A 21,778-nucleotide genomic window follows, 5' to 3' on the forward strand; every position below is an offset into this window, starting at 1 on the left:
ATATTTCAAAATCAGAAACAAGAACAACGAGACATAAGCACTCACAAACATTGGAAGAATATCGATTCAACACAGACTACTTTAGATATTCGTTTTTTTCCGTCAGCCATTCGAGAATGGAATAACCTACCGTCAAGTGTAACCATCTCATCTTTAGAAAAATTTTAAGAGACATATGAGGCGCAGCTACTAGCTTTACAATGTGCATTATAAACACCATTTCATCCCCTCCAGTGCTCTATTTGATTTAATGAAAATTGTTCTTTCTAATGTGTAATGCATTTATGTTGTTCTTGTTTCTTTTTCCTTGTATTGTTGCTCCCATGTTGTTTCTCACCGATTATTATTATTGCTATTGAACCTAACAGCCTCTGTTCACATATAGTTGCAACGCTGTGTTTTATGTACTTGCTTTGTTGAATGTTGTTTTTGCCCTTCCTGCGATGATCCCGATTGGGATTGGCATTATTTCTAAATAAATAAATAAATAAGCTGCAGCACTCCTCCGCACAACTTCTAATTTAGAGCATAAATTGCATTCACGACATTAGTAATATGCATACATATTATGGGACCCCTTTACAATATGTTCGTATAAAGTATCTAAAGATAACTTATAACCAGGGATTATTTGAATGCCTCCGCTCATATTACATTGAAATATTGGAAACATATCTTAGTGCCCACAGAATGCCGTCCATAATGTGCCGACTAACGGGATATTAAACACAAGGGACGTTCAATTACTCCTCAAAGGTGTAAATTTGCATTCGTGTTTTTTTTTCTAACTTGTGTAAATGCGTTAGTGTTTGCATTCCAACAGTGTTTTTTTTAATCTCAGTAGAATCAGTTGACATGAACACCTTCATGTTTTTCATTAGTGGTTGGCTACTTTGCTCTAGTGTTGCTTCAATATACACATAATATAAAGATTAAGTTGCACGGAGTAGTCATCTGAGGAATTTTTTTCGCTTTATAGGCTGGTGGTGGTGGTGGTAAAAACGTTTATTTCCTCCGAAAAGAGGGAGTTACATGGAGGGTGCTCTGGAGTCAGGCTTAGTGCCCTTCCCCTCACAATCACTAGGTGGAGTCCCTAGTACGGTACCCCAGTGGCTTCCGCTGCCGCCATAGCTCGTCCGACCATCGCCTTTTGGGCTTTCAGGTCGCAACAGGCGAGTAGGGTCGCCTCCCAGTCCTCCCGGGTGGGGTTTGGGTTTGAAGTAAAAGCAGGGTTGGAGGGGCACGCCCACAACATGTGGTAGAGGTTCGAGGACCTCTCCCCACAGTGCGGGCACTCCCCGGAGAAGGTAGGGTCAAAGTGCTTTAGCGAGGCCGGGCACATCATGGTGTTCGTGACAAGGCTGTTCCTCCGCTCTCGTTAATTCTTTACACGGGTGGGGGTACAGTTTATGTCTATCTTTGTATAATTGCGTTATTTCCTTGTAAGTGTAGGTCGGCGTGGCTTCCGCTACTTCTTCAGAGGAGGCGGGGGACGAGGTTGCCCGGTTAGAGAGCGCGCGGGCGGCTGCATCTGCTGCTCTCGTTTCCTCCTAGCCCCGAGTGGGCCGGAGCCCAGACTATGAAGCGGTGGGATGGACCTCCTACGTACGAGCTGTTTTGCAGTCGCCGGTAGGCCAGGTACGGGACCCAGCCCTGTTGGACGTTCCGACACGCCCCTCGCGAGTCGGTTATGATTGTCTTGGAATCGGAGTGTGTTGCCGCTAATGCGATGGCGACTTCCTCTGCTTGAGTGACGCTTCGGGCTTTGAAGGTGAGCCCGTTCACCGTTTTGGACTCGTGGATCACTGCCGCCGTGTACCACCCGCCTTGGTGCGGGCCGGATGCGTCCACGTAGTATATCCCGGGTTTCCTTCCGTAGTGGTGAGCTAAGGCCTCTGCCCTGGCCCTGCGTCTACCCTCGTGGTCGTCCCTGGACATCTTAATTGGGAGTGGTCTTACGTGCAGGGCATAACACCACTCCTGAGAGAGTCTTACTCTCTCCTCGGTTAGAGTCGTGTGTTCTATGTGCAGACGGGCTAAAAGGCGGCGTCCTGACGGCGTCTGCGATAATCGCGTGTATTGACCTGTGAGGTGGGCTTCTCTAAGTTCATCGAAGGAGTTCGTCATACCCAGACCTTGGAGTCTCAGGTTAGACGTGGTTATCGAGAGGTCGAGGGCCTTCTTCGCCATTTTGCGTATTATCACCTCGATGATGTTCTGGTCGTGTTTGTTGAGGCTGGCGATTTTGCCATCGGAGTTAACCCTGTTCCTTTGTTTGCAAAACCATCATTGTTTTTGTAACCTGTGTTCGTCTTTGCCGTAGCGGCTAATAAATATAAACTGAAGATGGCTTTACGTCCTGACTTTCCTTTTTAATATGCCCTCAGTCTTCTGCTACATGTTTAGTCACAGCCGCTAGTCGCCAAAAACGTTAGTACATTTTTCTCGTGCAGTGCGGCTTTGGTATCCCGCGCCATGTGGGGGCACTCTCGAAAAGCCGGTCCACGCAAATCCGGTGACCCACTTCCCTCTATACAACGTGCTCGCGTTTCTGTCCAGTGCTTCCGCGCATAGCGCACGGACTGTCGGCGTCGGTGGTATAGTGGTTAGCATAGCTGCCTTCCAAGCAGTTGACCCGGGTTCGATTCCCGGCCGACGCATTTTTTTTTAATTTGTTCTATCTTCCTCTCCTAAGCATATCCAGCTTCGTTTGTTCATCTTTATTTCGTTCCTGCTCGTACAATCTTCTTTGTTCATACGGGCAAAGACATGCACGTGAGGGGGGGAGGGGGGCTCATTATAATGTAGAATTAAGTCAACACTCACAGAAACAAAGCTGAACATGAGAGATTTTTTTTCATTTGTGTTTAGATCACTGTGAAATATATGCAGCCTAGTTAATATTTATTTCAGAGATAATTGATTAAATAAGAGAAGAAAACACAACCAAATTCTTCAGGTGTGATCCCAACCCCCTCTTGTGTATGTAGGATAGGGTGCTCTACCAACTGAGCTATGGCGGTGTCTGTGCAGCTTTTTACTTGCAAGTGTATTTGTGATGTGCGCCACTTAAACCTTTAAAGTGTTCATCAGACCAGCCCTTGTTCGCAGTGGCGAACGTGGAACATCCTGTATTATCGCAAACGACACGTGGAAGGGGATCGAGTGGTTTGGGCAGCATGTGTGCGTGATGAGAGAGGGAGAAAGATGAAAAGAAAGGGGATCCCCAGATAGCTTCTCTACACGTGGGAAAGGGAAACCACAGGAGAGATAAAAAGGGATAGAGGAAAAGGAGATCACTTTTCACGTGGCCGTTGGCCATCAGTATCAGGCAATACAGGACATAAACTGAAAATTGTGGGATCAGTGGGATCCAAGATTCGATTGGCAAGTATCTCAACCCAGATAAGGAAAACACCACGCTAGAGGAAAGCTTTCACCTGTTCTATCACCTGTGGGTACACGGTGGCTTTGAGTATCGAACGCCGCACCTCCCGCATGCGCGAAGGGTGCTCAAACAGCGTTTGCCGGTGCAGTGATTATGTAAGCTGGTGTCAGCGAGTGTTATGATTCGCGTAGGTTTTATGACGTTGGAAAACTGCAAGTTTTTCCCACAAACCACTGGTAGGGGCTGCAATCGCCCGATTGTCAAATATAAAATAGATTTTCGTATACCTAAAGCAGCGCACATCTATGCAGTCAAGGGTAAGGTTCCCGTCCCGCACAGAAAACTTACAAGGCATATGCTGTGTAGCCCTCAACAAGCATTTAGAAAATCCGATATTAAAATGAACGTGAGTTGGTCGGGAGTCAAAGACCGGAACACTCCTAAAAGGTATCTTCGCTAACCACTATGCTTACGATCCCAACTGAAGAACAGAGTTTTGCTGGCAACTTTTAAAGCGAAAGCTTTACCGGCCTATCCAAGCCAAGGTCATCGGAGCCGCAACTTGACCAAGTGGAGCAGCGGTGGAGGCGTTCCAGTGATGTGACACTACGTCACTCCTTGTTCTGCCGGGAGCTTTGGCTCTGGGCGACCAACCGTCGCATCGAATACAAGCAGCATTCCGCTGAACACATCAAAATGCACCGGCATTCTATGCAGAGCCCTCTTTCATACCCTGGGCATGCGATGCCGACCGACGCTTACCTGCCTGACTCATTCAAGGTGCGTGACGTCATGGAGGGAGTAGGCAGTACACCTGGGATGGCTCCTTTCCTCCTCTCCTCATCACGGCGGCAGTGAGACACAACGCCGGCGCCACTGTAACTGGATTTGATGGCGCGGGCTCCTTTCCCAAGCCATGCACCCTAGAAAGCCGAGCACCAGGCCGGGGATGGCTTGTACCCATTAAAGCATAACCGGTGGGTAACCGGCGGCAGTGGGAGTCGAGCCCACCACCTCCCGAGGCCGAGGCGAGTGCTCTACCACAAAGCCACGACTCCCTCTCTTATCCCTTCCCTTACGGCGCGGTTCAGGTGTCCAACGATATATGAGACAGATACTGCGCCATTTCCTTTCCCCAAAAAACCAATTATTATTATTATTATCATCACGGCGGCGGCGACAAAGAGCACATCTGGTGGTGGTGGTGGTGGAAATTTTATTACACACAGGGGAGTTTAGGACGCGCAGGTCCTTTGGCCCCAGCACGGCTTCACTGCACTCAAACGTTCATGTACCAGAGGCTCATGACACTGGCAGCCCGGCCTGTGGCGATGGCTTGCTTGGCCGGGTTCTCGGAGCGCAGTAGGGTCTCCCAAGCCTCCCAAGTGGTAAGCTGCTCCAGGCCCCGCTGGAGAGGATCCGCCGTGGAGAAGAAAAGGATATGATCGAGAGTAACTTTGGGGGGGAGGGGGGGGGGGGGGGGGGCAGATCTGCCGGAGCTTTCCACGGCGGGTGTTGCATCGAACACAACCAGCGTTCCGTTGAACGCATCAAATTTCATCAGCATTCTATGCAGAACCACTTTCTTGCACTGCGCACGTGATGCCGTGTCTCTAAGAAAAATCGGAAATAAAGAAACGCTAAACAATGCAAAACATGTGCAAACAATATACAATGCAATGCACATTTTTTGCAAAAAAAAAAACATGTGCAATGCAAAAAAAATGCAAAACAAAGCACAACCAAGCATAACAAAACCTTTTGCCTACATAGCCACGCTTAGGTGAGCTAAAAACTGCAGCCGTTTTGCTGCATCTTCACTCAGAGATCCACCTCGAAAGCTTCTTTACAATTCATAGCCTCCATTTTTTCAGCATTTGATCATTTGTTTTCTCAAGAAAAGTTTTGGAGTAATTTATTTTCAAATAATAAATAGTGACAAACGTGTGCCTGAAACAGCACGCAAGCCAATAAGGAGGTAATTTTTTTTATTTTTTTTTCGATCGCGAGAATCTGGATCTGCTCTTTCTATCAAAACAGAAATGTTTATTCGAGGAAATTGATCACCGGCAGTCTTCCAGCAGTCTTTATGTCTTGAGTAGAATAAGCACCTTCCTCTCAGAGGACCAGCTGTGAAGGCGCTTTTGAAATTATTGAAGGACTGAGGATTGAGTTCAACTTTGCAGAGTTTCAGTGGGCCCTGTCTTCCCTGTTAGTGATGGCCTACGGATAAATGAAAAGTGATCTCTTTATACTCTACCCTCTTTCTATCTCTCTCTTTCTCGATTCACCTTCTGAGATGCAGTGTAGCATTCTTGCATTACCTAGCTAATGTCCCTGCATTTCCTGTTCATCTTTTTCTCTCTCTCTTCTAGCATGCCTGCTGCCCTAACCGTTCCTTCACGTTACACGTGGCATTTGCGGTAATACAGGACGTTCCACGTTCGCCATTGCGAACGATGTTTGGACTGGAGAACATTTTCAAAGTTACAACTACACGCATCATGAATACACTCAAAGTAGAACGTTGCACAGCCGCCGCCGTAGCACAGTTGTTAGGGCACTCGAGACGATATACGGATGAGGAGGTTCGGTTCACACCGGCATTATTCGGTTGGCTTTCGTTTTCCTAATCAATTATCATTGAGGTAAAAATTTATGAGGCTGCGTGTTTTTCAGAAACCCAAACACAAGTTCGAAAAATTCTCTTACTCTCAGATTGGTCTGCCGAGTCTCAGCTTCCTCGAAATCTACATCTTAACGTTCCCCTCATATGTCTGTCGTTGCCCCTGTCAGAAAATAAGATTGTAAGAATAGGGGTAACCCGCGCGTTGGCACAGTGGTTAGGGCGCTCGGCTACTGATCCGCAGTACCCGGATTCGAACCCGACCGCGGCGGAAACGTTTCGATGGAACCGAAACCGTAAGGCGCCCGTGTACTGTGCGATGTCAGTACACGTAAAGATTGAAATAGCTTTTGGGGAAAAGGAAATTGCGCAGTATCTGTCTCACATATCGGCAGACACCTGAACCACGCCGTAAGAGAAGAGATAAAGGATGGAGTGAAAGAAGACCCCCTGGGGATCTTTAACGTGCACTGACATCGCACAGCACACGGGCGTCTTAGCGTTTCGCCTCCATCGAAACGCAGCCGCCGCGGTCGGGTTCGAACCAGGGAACTCCGGATCGGTGACCGAGCGCGCTAACCACTGAGCCTACGCGGCGGTCGTTAAACGTCCCCAGGTGGTCGAATTTATTCCGGAGCCCTCCACTATGACACCTTTTTCTCCCTTCCTTCTATCACTCTCTCCTTTATCCCTTCTCTTACGGCGCGGTTCAGGTAATGCGCCATTTCCATTCTCCAAAAACCAAGTTCTTAAGAATACGGACAAAATAAAGACAAACGAAATAAGTTGGATATGCATACATGAAGTTTTGAAGAAATAAAAATTAAAAAATTGCGTCGGTCGAAAATAAGTTGGATATGCATACATGAAGTTTTGAAGAAATAAAAATTAAAGAATTGCGTCGGCCGGGAATCGAACCCGGGTCAACTGCTTGGAAGGCAGCTATGCTAACCACTATACCACCGACGCCGGCACTCTTAGCGTTATTCACGGAGGCACTTGATAGAAATGTGAGCGCGTTACTTGGAGGGAAGTAGGTCACCGGCTTCTCGAGGTCCGGCTTTTCGAAAGTGGGCCTTCCTCGCGCCGGCCGACCGAACGGCTGTTTACGAGAAATAAGTCCTAACTCGTGGGACGACAAGAGACTATGCCTCAACATGTAGCAGAAGACTGAAGTCATATTAAAAAGGAAAGTCAGGCCGTAGAGATCATGTTTAGCATACCTTAATTAGCCGCTCCAGCAATGGCGAACATATAATACAAAGACAACAATAAATGTTTTCCGACTAAAGAAACAAGGTTAACTCTGCTGAAAGAATTATGAGCCTAAAAAGCGTAAAGGCTTATTCCCTTGAGTATTGCGCACAATTGTTTGATATTATATATTTATTTAAACAACACTACACGAAAGTAGCGCATCACCAGTGGACAACATGAAGGCATTTAGGTCAGCTGAAGCTATAGAGATGAGAACAATACTTAAATGGAAGCAATAACGCACTTATAAATGCTTGAAAAGGAACAGGAAGAGAAATTTTTATGAAGAGTAATTGAACCTGCTGAATAAATTTGTATAATGCAAAAAAAAAACTGATACAGTTTGCCATAAAAATGTCTTATGGTTATCATGCAAGTCGTACAAAAATATAATACAAATGTCATTAATTTTTTGGAAAATCATACAGTTGTCATACAGATATCATTCAATGGCATGCAAAATGTATGAGATTTATGTGACGAATGCCTGTATAAGTTTGCGGCATCCATTAACACTAAATATATCCTTCTAATATCTCTATGAAGGAGACAGGTGCTTTGTAAACTGTGAAAGGAGCGTTACTATTGAGGAAAAGGAGACTTTCTTGATGTTAGTGTTCGTAAAGGAGGTGGCTGAAGGCGCTCTAGACAGCGGCAGGTCGGCAGAGTGAGAAGCAGTCAAGCGCGTCGTGTGGTGTAAAATTGAGGTTTGCGATGCGCCATTTCTTTCAAAAAAAAAAACAATTATTATTATTATTATTATTATTATTATTATTATTATTATTATTATTATTATTATTATTATTATTATTATTATTATTATTATTATTATTATTATTATTTGATAAGAAAAAAGAGAATTGTCCGTGCAAAAGCTTTTCTTTTATTTGGAAGAGTGGGCCTCCATTTTGGAAAGAAAATTGGAGCAAAAGTATCTGGAGTCGTTCAAACTCACTCCCCTGTACTAAACGTTCCTCACTGCCTTTATGCAAATATATTGTACCGTGGTCCTTTAAAATGCATGCATTCGACCTATGTCGTGATTGTAATTGAACTTTTAAATTACAAGTTGTGCGGAAAAGTGCTGTAGCTCATGCTGGAATATATACCTTTAGTAATCCGCGAAACAAGATGGGAATAATATCGGCACTCCACTTAAGACGATTATTTATACGTAAGCTCTAATTTATGGGTTCCAACGACGAGCAAAATTGTCCGCAGTCTGTTCGCCTAGCGCGAACATGTAGGGCAGTGATAAGAAGCGAACAAGGAAGGGAACCCGACAGAGCTTAACAACAAAAATCAGGCTGTCTTTCTAATTGGTCGCGTTGGGAGCTGGACGGCTTTTCATCTCGGTGCTGTGTTTAACCGCCCTTTATTCATGGTTGTGTGATATCGGCCCGAAGAACAAGGTCTTTAATGCGAACTTTAACAGAAAAAAAACGTTCTCATATATATATATATATATAAAAAGACATGCTACTGCGCTGAAATTCCTCGGTTTGGAGCTTCAAAAACTGCTCCGATTTCAATCCACATAAATAGATGAAAGGGAACGAACTTTAAATTAAGGACCAACTCTGCAGCATTTGTGATAACATTAGAGCGGACGCTAACCGCTGTAGGAAGGACGATGGAAGGGCGAAAGAACAGGAAAACCTTGACGCCGACAGATAAGCGCTTGCTGGTGATGCAAGTATGTTAGTCGCTCTTCCCTACTCAAGATGATCAAGATGTGCGCGTTGGGTATCAGACATATCAAAGCCCCTTGAGCTCTGGGCCCTGCTTACAAAGTCCCACCCGTGTGCCAACCGTGGCTGCGTGTTGCGTCGCATCGGAGGGGAAGGAGGGGAGGGGTGAGCGGATGGTCCGATTGTAAGGTGCTTGCAGGAAAGCGCTCTGGAATATTGTTGAAGCCTACACTTTAAGAAGCGTTAGGAAATAAATTGAATTTTCGAATGCAAACAGCGGAATTTTCAATGGCGTTTTCGTAATTCTAAGTCAATGGCTCACGGAGTTTAAGTACCTGTTAAGAGATTGATGATTCATATTTTTGCTCATGAGACCAACTTGACTGGCCTCGATTAGCTCTCTATTTGTATCTAATTATGTTTTGGTTTCTTCAGCCTTTCATAGCCCTTCTGCTTAGTCCAGTGATCAGCTGTTCCGTGTATTTTTATTTTTGTTACTATGGTTGTCAAAACCTTTGAACGAATATTCTACTTTTTTATTGAGAGATTTGGCACTAAATATAGGATTCACGTGCTTTCCCGATTCTTAGAGCACTTCAAAAATATGAAGGCCTCGAATGAGACAAAACTGAACACTTCATTATGTCAACAGAAATGATAGCTTCATCTAAACATTTGTACGGGTATTGATTATTGCGGATAAATCCTAGAGAAAACCTCAGTGTTGAGAAGGCCGCAACTAATTTCATATTCGCAGCTCAAGAAGCATTTCTATTCCGCAGACGTCTTAAAAGACCGTTGCACGCGCTTTTGGCTGAAACTTCCCCAAGAAGAGCCCATGTATAGGAAAGGAACCTTTGGTTACGCTCAGTGGAAGCCTTTTCTTGAGTAACATTTCATCCAGTATTTCCTTCTGTGATGTATCTTTGGCTTTCGGTAGTTTTTCTAACTTTCGTTGCTTTTTCCCCGTAGGCATCCCTCCTCATAAAGTGCACAATTTACTTTATTTACTTCTTTTTCTTGCTTTTGCCCAGGACATTACTGAAACCATATTAGCCTCAAGAAGTGGTACAGTGTCTCAAACAATAGATAAATTCATACAGGCATGCCGTTACCATGATTCAACATAATCTATTTAAACCAAAAGTGCGCTTGTTCTAAATGAAGTTTCATCAGAATTATGCTTCGTAACAGCAGGTCTTCCCCACTTCTCAGTGCTGGGACCCCTTTTAATTCCTGCTTATACGAATGAAGCATCAACGTAATACCAAATTTATACGGTGATGTATACGGTATACAGACAAGCGAAACATTTGCGTGATAGTTCCGAGCTGCAAACTCATCTGAATACCACAGAATAGTGGTGTGAACAATATAAAATAGAACTGAACCTTCAGAAAATTATTCACTTATGTTTCTCTAAAAAAAAATGTAGTTCAAACAAACAACTGTATTGTAAACGGACCCACACTAAAATCAGTTCAAGGACACAAATATTTGGTCATCAATTTAACATCTCAGATGTGTTGGCACCATCATATCGAATAAATAACCGCAAAAGCAGGCAGGGTGGCTTGTTTTTCGCCACAAAATACAATATAACTTCGACTAAATACCGAAGACCTCCTACAAATCTTACTTTAGATCGGTTCTTGAATAATTATGTACGATATAATACTCACCAACAAATATAAATAGAAATAAGATGGAAACAGCGAAAGCGTACAGGCCTGATAGTTTTCTGACAGGAACGACAAAGTGAAAATAACGAACGAGAAACAGGGAATTAAACAGTAGTACATACAGAAACATGACCACGAGCACTAAGTGAGAGGTAAAAAGGGTGAAACTGTGCTATCTGTTCAAATCTTCCTTTATTCCGCGCACTACGCGTGACAGGAACGGTCTCTAAACGCTGGTAATTAATAATATATATAATGAAATCTCTGCTGCAAATTTGTGATTATTCTTCCTTGGATTGTATGTTGGCCATGGACTTGTGTTGTATTCTCTTCTACGTTTTACTCTTCCAGCCCCCCCCCCCCCCCCAAATTATTACCAGACATGGCGCTGTGGGCAAATCAATGAAATTGAAGTTATGCATCTTCCTAGCTGGTGTTCCCTAGTAAAACTGAAAAGATACAATTTTCGCCTTCGGGCGAGACAAGACATATTTTCTTTGCACAATCCGCGCTGAACAATTGTTTTCCTGACATTTTTCTGGCCTTGGACTGTCATAACTTCTACAGAAACGATGGATGTCATGCATTCATTTGTCGACATTGACGGTTTCTTGTGGCCAAAAATGAGAGGATTCACGCCGGCAGGAACTTCTAGTTTTTCTTAATAATAATTTAGTCCACAACCCTAAATACATGTGTGCTTTTAAATATACTCCATGAATCAGCTTTTCTACCCATTAGCCAAGGAATCTGTGAGAAGTGAACGATAACCACTATAGGAAATCGTATTTCTGGTACTGGTTTGAATTGTGGGTGTTTCATGCAAAGATACTTCGTTTTTGCTAACGTGGTGGAAACATATTTTTGTTGCGACAGTAGTGCTATAGTTACAAGAGGGACGTAATTGCTGTGTTAGCAGGGTAATTACGCAATAACGCTGCTGAACGCCATGAGACACTCGTGTAATGAAAATCTTCAGCAGCATCTATGTACTGTTTCTTGTGCTACATTTCAAGAATGTCCTTCCCATGTTTCCCTATGAAGATGAATAAACCAAGCCGTCTATCACTTTCTGCAAGCAGGGTCCTAGCGATAGTTACCTGAGAGCGCCCAGGACCGCAGATATTCTACAAGGCCTACGTGAACACAATACGCATGAAGGCTTCACTCTGCCACACCCGGTACCCATCTCCCGAGAAAACTAACCTGCTTCCCTCAATATTCTGGTCATTCGCGAGCGGGCGTCGGTGGTATAGTCTTTATTCTCTCCCAGTGTGCGTTACCAAATGGCCACCCAACATGACCACGAATCCTTTGATATAATTTTCCTGCTCGGAATGCACAGCCTGTCGAAAACGCGCATGTTGGACCAGAATGCTCAGCTTGTCGCCTCCCCCAGGACACATTTCGCCCAGATGATGCACCAGCTGAAAGACACGAAGACAGCGACTATCAACTGGACCGGCTGCCGTTATTGACGTCTTTTCTTGCCACCGTTTTAGTTGTGTTAAGACGTGTGTTTTAGTTGTGTGGTGAAGTGTTTGTATTTAACTTAACTGTATAAGAAATGAATCTGTCTCGCTGTGTGTAGTGTGCACCTACACGGTGCATTTTTGTTAGAATCCTGTTACCCATAGTTCCCGCCAAAATTATTATCGCCGTAGTGTTATTGGATTATTGTTATTCTTCATAGCGTTATTGTAGTGTTATTGTAAGGTCATTGCATGCATTCATTGTGCAGATCAGTTGTGTGTAACCTTATGTTTTGGTCGTTTTGCTTTCGTCAGTGTGTGTGCGTCATTTATTATTGTACTTAGTCAGTGGAACACAACCTTTTTGCTTTTGTTTCTTGCTATGCTTTCTTGCTTTTGCTCATCGTTGCAGTGTTACTTTTGATCATCGCACCGTTTTCTGAGGCGTCGTGTGCAAATAACGGTTCCGGGGTCTTGTCAGGCGTTTAAATATGCCTTTTGCCTCAGCTATCCGGACAGAAAAATTTTAATTTGTATATGCATATACACTGTAACAGTTTCTGTCAAAAATAGGTGAAATGCAATGAAATGAACTTGATCTGCTACTGGCTGATTACTTTGTAAATAATGCATATAATCCTTTCCTACATGCAAAGGCGGGTAATAATACCATGCTGAAAAAAAAAAACGTCGGTGGTATAGCGGTTAACATAGCTGCCTTCCAAGCAATTGGCCCGGGTTGAACTCCCAGAAGACGGAAGCCTTCTTTTAAACCCTTAATAATAAATGTATACGTGCTGTAGAGAAATCATATCTGATGAGCTGCATCTATATGAATTCAAAAATACCAGCACAGGCCTAACAGAGCTTCCGCCCTCACCGCTCGACCTCGTTCCTACGTGGCACTCGCGGTAATACAGGACGTACTACGTCCCCCGCTATGGACGAGGGTGGCGCTGGTGAACACTGTACTGGTTCGGTTACACTACACATATATAGGCCCTAAACACAACAATCGACAGCCGTCGCCGTTCCTCAGAGCATCGGACGCGAAATTCAGAGGTCGTTGGTTCGTATCCAACCGAGGGCATGTGGTTGTTTTTCTTTTGATTTTATTTATAAAAACCACAAATTAAAAATAATAAAATAAAATAAAAGACATCCGCCGTACTACTTAGTTTCGGTGATTGTTGGCTTCCGTTATGTTATGTACGTTGTAACGAGAACCTTTTTCTATTCCCTTGTCTGCAGCTCAGGTACAACGTAATTTGTGCCCCTAAGGTGAAATTAACTGCTACGGTTAGATTTTTTCAGTTATTTATATAAGACACCTGGCCTTCGTTAATATCGTTCTCTCTGATTCCTTGAAGAGGCACGAATAATGTGTATGCGGAAAAATGTTCCAAAATGCATCTGATATATGAGACTTATTTTCATTCGAGCAATCGTTAGTAAACTAAATAATTGCTCGCTTTAAGATATATACCTACATAAGTATGCTCCACGTTGTAAAGACATTGCTAATTCGGTTTTCTTTTGGAAAGTTTCTCTAACCAAGAAATGCGCTGTCCTAATGCTTATATAAGACAATCATCAGACTATAGACAACTTGTTGGCTGTGCATTCTTGGAGTGGGCTAAACATTTGGATACGATTACTCAGAATGTCTTCAATAACAAACTTGAAGAGTATGGCATAATGAGTAAGCTTCATGTGTGCGAAAGAGAGAGCGACGGGATGAGACGTTGCGTCGACGAACACCGTCGTTAGCTCCGTCACTTAGCGGGCAACTCCCAAGCAAGCGAAGGCGCTAGGCGGCGTGCACAGCTGTCTACGCGTACTTCTACACTTGAACTTACTAAACACGTCCAGCGACCTGTTCTCTCTATTAAAACTCAGCTGATGTGCGTCACTGCCAGAGCTAAAGAACCATTTTCTCTACGGCGGCGGTGTAGCGACCGCGGTGATGACCAAGATGGCGTGCTTGTGTGAAGTCACGTCCCGGACTCACGGGGGACGTGCGCTTCAGTTCGCTGCCTGCGCAATCCGGCATAGAGAAAAGACCCCTTTAAACTATCACCACTGTCTGCTTGTAGATGAGCAAGTGAGAATATGCACCACGATTGATTCTGCACGTTAATACAGCTCGAGCGCAGCGGCACGGTGGATTGAGCACCGGTACCCGTGGCTCGACACGCATCTCCCCGTGCAGTGGACCCGGTCGTTGCCCGCTACAAAAATATCACCTACCGTAACCGACCAGCATATTGTTTTCATTACGCAATTTTGTGGGTCTGCCTCATATCTACCGCAAAGTAAGCGCTTTCTCTACGTCGGCGCGCGAGGGCGCCGCTCGTCGCTTTCCGCCGTTGACCCCTTTACGTTCGCTTGCGTTTTCGCGTACACGGAGATCACCCTTAATTGTTTCTATACTACCACTTCTGAAAAACTTTTTACTTCAGTCATAGCTACTGCGCAGTGTGCTGCGCAGGTACAATTTCGAAACTTAAAACCACTTACACAGGCGACCCCCGTAGGTCGATCCTGTGCTGTTCGCTCTTGAAAATTCATAGGACTGCCCTTTGCGACTGAATTTTGTTTAGCACTTTAAATAGAGTTTATTTCTGCAATATTAAACTACTCCGAATATCTATTGCGTGTTTTTCGAAGGTACTCTTTCACATACTAGACTTTTTTGCAACTAATGCAATCAGGTTTTTATTAGCATCACGTTTCATATCCCTTTGTATTTTATTCTGAATTGCTAATGTTGTGCAAGTACCCTTTTTTCTTTGTGTTTTAGGGTAATTCACATACTTTTGGTGTTCCCGTGGACTTCTCATTAAAAATTTTCATCTGCATATCAGTGTCTGTTCATTTATCCGCATGCATCAAATAATATCCAATTTGATTGTAGTAATGGGGGATCTCTGACACCTGAGATTCTGTCTTATTGAGTGCGGTGTCTGTGTCTGCTGTACAACCTGCGTTTCGCGATATCAGTTATTTAGACCTGAAATCCTTTTTGAACTGGTTCTTCACGCGTCAAGACACAACTCTGGGCGCACAGATTCTGTGGCTGTCCTAAAAGAAGAGTTTCGAAAATCCGGTCCCTAAGAAAAGCTCTGACCTACTTCAGTCTATGTGAATCGCGCGCATCCTTTTCAAATGCCTTCGGTGGTCTATTATTCGAAGCCTTGCCCCGGCTTGACGATGAGCAGCGTGCTGTAGTGGAGGGGCCTATCACTTTGGACGAAATTAAATCTGCCATTCCTGACCTGACGGCTCAGAAATCTCTCGGGCCAGATGGCATCACGAAGCGAGTTCTATAAAACATTTTCCACTTGCCTAGCACCTGTTTTGATGGAGGTTTTCCAGGCTTCTTACGATGTTGGCTTTTTGCCCCCACTTTCTATTCTGGGCATTCTATATTAATTCCAAAAAGCACAGATTCAAATCGGTTGAAAACAGTTGAGGGATATCGTCCAATTTCCTTCTATAATGTAGATTACAAACTTTCTGCAAAGGTTCTTTGTAATCGTCTGCAGCTAGTTGTCGCTCACTTAATAGGCACCCATAAGTGTGCGATATCAGATGCCGCAGCATCCAAACCCATTCTCATTATGCACTTTCAGTAGTAGAGACAGTATAGGATGAGGCCGGACAAGTCGCTCTAATTCAGATTGACCATGCCAAGGTTTTGATAAAGTTCGTCACGATTTTTTGTTTGCGGTATTTGAGCATTCAAATATTGGATATGCTTTGCTTAGGCGCATAAGACTGTGCTATAAGGAGTCCTATACAAAGCTAATTGTTAACCAAGAGCGAACCAAACATATCCCATTGATATTATCTCTTTGCCAAGGCTGTATATTATCGTCTTTGTTTGCCCAATATTTTGAACCTTTTTGCCTCAGTATTATTAACTGCGCCATTGTGAAATGTTATCTTAAGATTTTAGCCTATGCAGATGATGTCGCCCTCTTTTATTCTGACAGAACAGTTTTGCATCAGCTTTGCGAAACATCAGGTGTGGCTCTTAATCTAGATAAATCTCAAGTATTTTACTTGGGTCATTGGGGTACAACGCCAAATAATTATGGTGGCGTAAGCTGAGACTGCGGGACCCTTCGCTACCTAGGGGTTCCTCTTCACCAAATTCGCAACAAAGGAGCCTACTGGGATTCACAGGTGGCCTCCATGAGGCGACAAACCCAGGCTTGGATGAGTAGGGAACCATCAGTGTTTGCTCGGGCTCAAGCCTGCAACATTTTTTTTTATTTGCAATCCTTGCCTATGTGCTGCAGGTTCTCCACTGTACGAGGAAGAAAGTGCAAGTGATGCACAGAGTATTTGCTACATTCGTATGGCGTTACCAATGGGAAGTCATGAGCCGCGATAACTATTTCTTTCTGTGGTGTCTGGTGGAGTCTGCAATGTTAACTTAATCCTGCCTCAGCTTGTTTTTTTTTCTTTTTCGAATCATCAAGCCACCCTTCTTCAGTACTGTGCTTATTAGGCGTCACAGTGCTCATTTGCCTTTCCTATTCGCACCGACCAGACACACTCGTAAGGGGCCTTTATGGGGATTCCTTAAGGAAGTTGCTCGCACCTTTAATTTCCTTACTGTGCTCTTTTCTTTAGACTACCTGTATACCCTCTCCAGACTTCAGATGACTCAGGCACTTAGAGTATTTGAGGCACTTGCAGAGTATTTGTTCACCTGTATTGTTATATTGGCAACCTTTTCTGGAGTTCCTTGACACAAGTTTTTTAAAACGTCTTAGGCGAATGTGCATTTTTTCGCTGCAAAAACATTCTTTTTTAAACTGCACACGTCTACACTGCCTGTGAATGATTGGCTGCATGCTGAGGAGATGCTTGTGCCATGGTCGGCAAACTGCCACCTGTGGAGTACATTAGAGACAATGACCATTGTTTTTTTTTTGTGCATTGATGCTGTGTTCTTCTGGGATATATTAGAGCGAACAATTAAGAAGGACATGGACATCACACCCTACAGCATTCGTCTTTTGCCCGTAGAGAAAAACAGTGCTGTACCATATGATCTCCTTATGTTGCTGGGACAATTTAGTGTCTGGACGAGCCGCATGATAGAACGCCACGCCGAATCACCACGGTCGTCGAAATCTTTGTTTCGTGAACAATGCGGTTTGGTGCGGGGAGTATATGCTGCGCTGCAAGAGCCGCCTAGCTGGCTCCCCTATCAGGACGCATGTGTGTGCCTCCCAGACTTGATGTTTTGGAAGGAGGGTTCATGCAGGGGTAAGGTTGCCTGGTGTTTTGTTGCATAAGCATGCTTCGACTTTTGTTTTCGGCACTATTTCCAAGCAATAAAGAAAAATGTGCCTTCGATGGTGTAGTGGTTAGCATAGCTGTTTTCCAGCAGTTGACCCGGATTCCGTTCCCGGCCGACGCAAGTTTTTTTTTTTTTGAAAGGTAGGTTTATTCGGGCAGGGCAGTTAACTTTCCCTGGCAAGCGTGGGTTGTCCGCTACGGGCAGATAAAATAGGGTCGGCTTAGCAGTCGCCTCCTGCTTCGCCTCTGCAAGTGCACAGTGTCACTGGAAATTCATGGATGAGTTTAAAATGCGAGACGTTAGGTAGCCACGCAAAATCCATCCTTTCCCGGGCGTCGGTGATCGAGTGCCATACGGAAAAATAGAGAGTAGCTAGCATAGCTGTATTCCAAGCAATTGTCCAGGGTTACATTCCTGACCGACGCAGTCCATTGTTTTTTCTTGCCTTGCTGTTCTTTGTATGGAGCCACCAACTTTTTTAAGCTTATAGTTGGGTCGTGATTTTAGATTTATTATTTTCACGAGGAATCATCGATACAGTGCGGGGCATTTTATGAACTGCCACTAAGGCCCGTAAAAGCAGGAATAGGTATTTTAACAATGTGTTATCGTAGGTATTTTCACAGTTGTTACTACATGAATGCAAAGCACTCCAACCGCTTTCCTTCGGTAGCGTACATTTCGGTAGCAAACATTTCCGAGCAAACTCTTAAATATCGGCGACACTAGTTACAACAGTACATAGTTCTTCCCAATGGCCATTTGCGAGCATGAAGAGAAATACAGTATGCTCAAAATAGCACAATGTATTTACCTGCGCATTCTTTTGACCATGAAATATTTGCATTTTATTACAGCAAGTGGCTGATCCCGCCCATCGTGGCAACATCCAGCAGTGCTCGTCAACAGCTTACTCTTTAAAATGTGAATTGGAGCCTGCGAAAGGCAACCGTGTGATTCTTTGTGCCTTAGTACCTGTGGATTCCACGGCCATGCAAATTTAACCTCTCCCTTATCGGCTTGGTGCATTTTATTGTCCGGACTCCACGCGTGACTATTAGTACCTTTGAAAATATATGATAAAGGGTAGGAGAAGTACACGTAGCGATATAGGCTCAGAAACGTGCCGCAGCAGGTGACTGCTCTGCGTTCAATGTCATGCACTTATTCCCGGTGCTACGATATTTCGGCACGTACCTCGGCGTCCTTCAGAAACTCAGTTACCTAATGCAAACTTTTTTTTATTAATGATTTAAATGCTGCATGTTTCCTGCTTCACTCTAATGTGCAGCTACCTTTAATGGGCAGCGATTCGCACTGATACATCGATACGCTCAGTAATCACATTCAAGACCGAACCAGAAATTCTTATCTTATTTATTCAACTCGAAGAATAAGCCATATCTACTGGTACAAACCAATGCTAGATAGGTTATAATAAAGAAGAACTAATAAATGAAGCCCGAATGCCAGTCAAAGTAGTCCGTTAAGCGAATGGCGGTGACCAGTTCTCATGATGTATTCGTATATCCCACAGCATGAAATTCCAGACTACTGCAAGCTGCCTTCATGATGTGAGTTTAATTTCTACTTGACGACGAGTGCTTGATGCCATTGCCATTTTATGAAGGGAATCATTTGAGCCGTATTTGCCGCTGTGTTCGCTAGTCGTATCTCACAATAGTTCCCTGGCCACGCAGTATTACAGAATCTATTCGGTGACTCCTCGAAACTCTGAGAGAATTTTTAGAGGCGAATATCAATGACATCAGTTGCGAGTGAGAATGACGGCATTTTTTTTGTTGAAGCATTTTTACTCTTTACACGTAATCCTCTTATTACGCTCATGAAACGGCGCAGGATGAAAGCAGATATTAGGCATTTTCATTCGGTACTGGAAATTAACCTGATCTGATATCTCTGCTACTTGTACGACGTACGCACGTGCTCCCCTGGGTGCTGTGCCCGCCAGGAGGAACACGTACAGTCACAAGAAAAATGATTCGCACAAGGGACGTGCCAGAGGAGCGGTAGATAACAACCCTCTGCGCTGCGGTTGCGACACGCCAATAACAATTGTGCCAGCCGCGCGGTGCTATTTTTACCACTCTGGTGACGTCATTGTGCTAATATTTTTTACTCGCGACTATACATCCCCGTAGCCAACTTATTATCACTACTGCTTTTGTACACGGAAAGTCTCCTGGTTCGGTTGAGCACCGTAATGAAAAATAATGCTGCGTAATTCGTTTTCCTCGAACTTGCACGCCTCCTCCGGAATAGCTGCAGCACAACTGGCAATCCTAAGTACAGTTTGCTCACAGGCAGCATCTCCCTTAATGTGTTTGGACACCAGTGTTGCAAATCACTTGCGATTTTTAGCGCTTGTCACATTTTGCGACATAAATAGAAATTTTTTTTACAGCTAAAAGCATCGGCAGAATAATGAAATGATCCTCTTGCAGTTCTATTTTTTCTTTGTCTTCGGCTTTTGGCCGATGCAGCCCATGTGACTGATATCGCTCGACAACGTTTTTCGGCGCGGCAGATGGACGAGTGAAATTAAACCAAGTGAGCATAATATTTTGTTTATAAAGCACACTTATATGCCGGCTAACTTCAGAAGACAACTAATGGGAACACATACGAACACGGTATCAAACAGTGCATCTTCGATGTTAAACTCATAACGCTGCACATCTCCCGCTCTTAGACACTTTGGCGGCTGGCTCAAGTTCCGCCCGAAGCGTTTGAGGACTGGACAACTGACAGAGCCGGTTCCTACCCGCGGGGCCACTGACCTACTTCTCACTGCACAGCTGCCTCCTCACTCGCCAACAGGCGCCGGGAATAGCACCGGGATAGTGGGCGTCGGTGGTATAGTGGTTAGCATAGCTGCCTTCCAAGCAGTTGACCCGGGTTCGATTCCCGGCCGACGCATTTTTTCATTTTTATTTTTTCCTTCTGTCAAGAACCGAAGCGTATTCAAGTATTACTGACATATATATAAGGTGTGACGTTGTCGGCACACTCTGTGAAAGAATGCTGACATTGATTTGATTTTTTTTTTCCTTTAAGATTCTCAGATGGATGATGGGCTAATATATTTTCAAGCTATTTCCAGCATCGCCTTAATAAATAAATGGGCTGATACTTGCAAGGATTTAGTCAGCTTCCAGTGCATTGAGCTTTTATTTAGTGAAGCGTAGAATAGAACACAGAGGAAATGTGGCACAACCTAAGACCACATATTTAGGAGGGAATTTATTAAGACGTCCGCATCTCAAATATTTATCGCATGAGCATCCGACACAAGATGAGGTACACGTTCATGACCAAGAGCAAGCTCAGGCGTTGTAGCCGGGACACGTGAGATACCGGAATTCTGCATTCGCACATTCAGAGTATTTCACCTTGGAGGGTCTAGATTCACGCTTCTTGATAACTTTTAAACCAATGACGGTGTGATTTGTGCAGGTGATACTGTTATCTTTTAGCTCTTGTGCCATCGGATAAGCAGCGGCAGATGTTCTAGAAGGATGTCGTCCAGAAAATTCAGCAGACTCTGTCTATAAAACTCATAACACGCAATCTTTAATTCAGTAATTAAGGGTTCATTAAGTGCGCTTAACGCTAAGCAACCTGTGGCCCTCGACCCATATTGACGTTTGTTCGCCGCTTTAAAAGCATTATGTGCCGTCGACTGTACGAGTTCTGAGAGTTGGTGCTTTTTTACTAACGAGCTTTTTTACTAACGAGGAATTTACTAACGAGCTACTACACAACATGGACGAGAACTTCCAAACAGACTGCATATTCTTAGATTTCTCAAAAGCATTCGACCGCGTTGCGCACTCACGCTTAATAGGTAAAATTACTTCCCTCAACCTAGACTAACTAACAACCTCATGGCTAAGGAATTTCTTGTCTTTTCGTAAACAGTTCACGGTTGTTAACGGCCACTCATCTCCGCTTAGCGATGTTCTATCTGGTGTTCCTCAAGGAAGCGTCCTGGGCCCGTTGCTGTTCCTGATTTACATTAATGATCTGCCATCTAACATTACATCAACCATTCGCTTGTTTGCAGGTGACTGCATAATTTACCGCAAAATCCGATCACCTGCAGACCTTCTTGCACTTCAAAGAGACCTCGATCATGTAACCGCTTGGTGTTCATCATGGCAAATGTCACTTAACAGTGAAAAATGCAAGTTAATGACATTCAGCCGCAAAAAATCTAACTCTTCGTTCAATTACATGCTCGATAACAGCTTAGTCTCTCAGGTGTCTTCTTACAAATACCTCGGTGTCCATTTTTCATGTAACTTGTCCTGGTCCACTC

At 44.1% G+C, this 21,778-nt stretch overlaps 3 non-coding genes across 3 annotated transcripts; 2 read left to right on the plus strand and 1 right to left on the minus strand.

The window, feature by feature from the left end:
• The first annotated feature begins 2,588 nt into the window (after positions 1-2,588).
• Positions 2,589-2,660, plus strand: TRNAG-UCC (transfer RNA glycine (anticodon UCC)). Its single transcript has one exon. It is a non-coding gene; the product is annotated as a tRNA-Gly (tRNA).
• Positions 2,661-6,911: 4,251 nt separating this feature from the next.
• TRNAG-UCC (transfer RNA glycine (anticodon UCC)) lies at positions 6,912-6,983 on the minus strand. The gene has a single exon. It is a non-coding gene; the product is annotated as a tRNA-Gly (tRNA).
• Positions 6,984-20,304: 13,321 nt separating this feature from the next.
• Positions 20,305-20,376, plus strand: TRNAG-UCC (transfer RNA glycine (anticodon UCC)). Its single transcript has one exon. It is a non-coding gene; the product is annotated as a tRNA-Gly (tRNA).
• The last annotated feature ends 1,402 nt before the right edge of the window (positions 20,377-21,778 follow it).

Source organism: Amblyomma americanum, chromosome 9 (genome assembly GCF_052857255.1).
Source record: "Amblyomma americanum isolate KBUSLIRL-KWMA chromosome 9, ASM5285725v1, whole genome shotgun sequence".
NCBI lineage: Eukaryota > Metazoa > Arthropoda > Arachnida > Ixodida > Ixodidae > Amblyomma > Amblyomma americanum.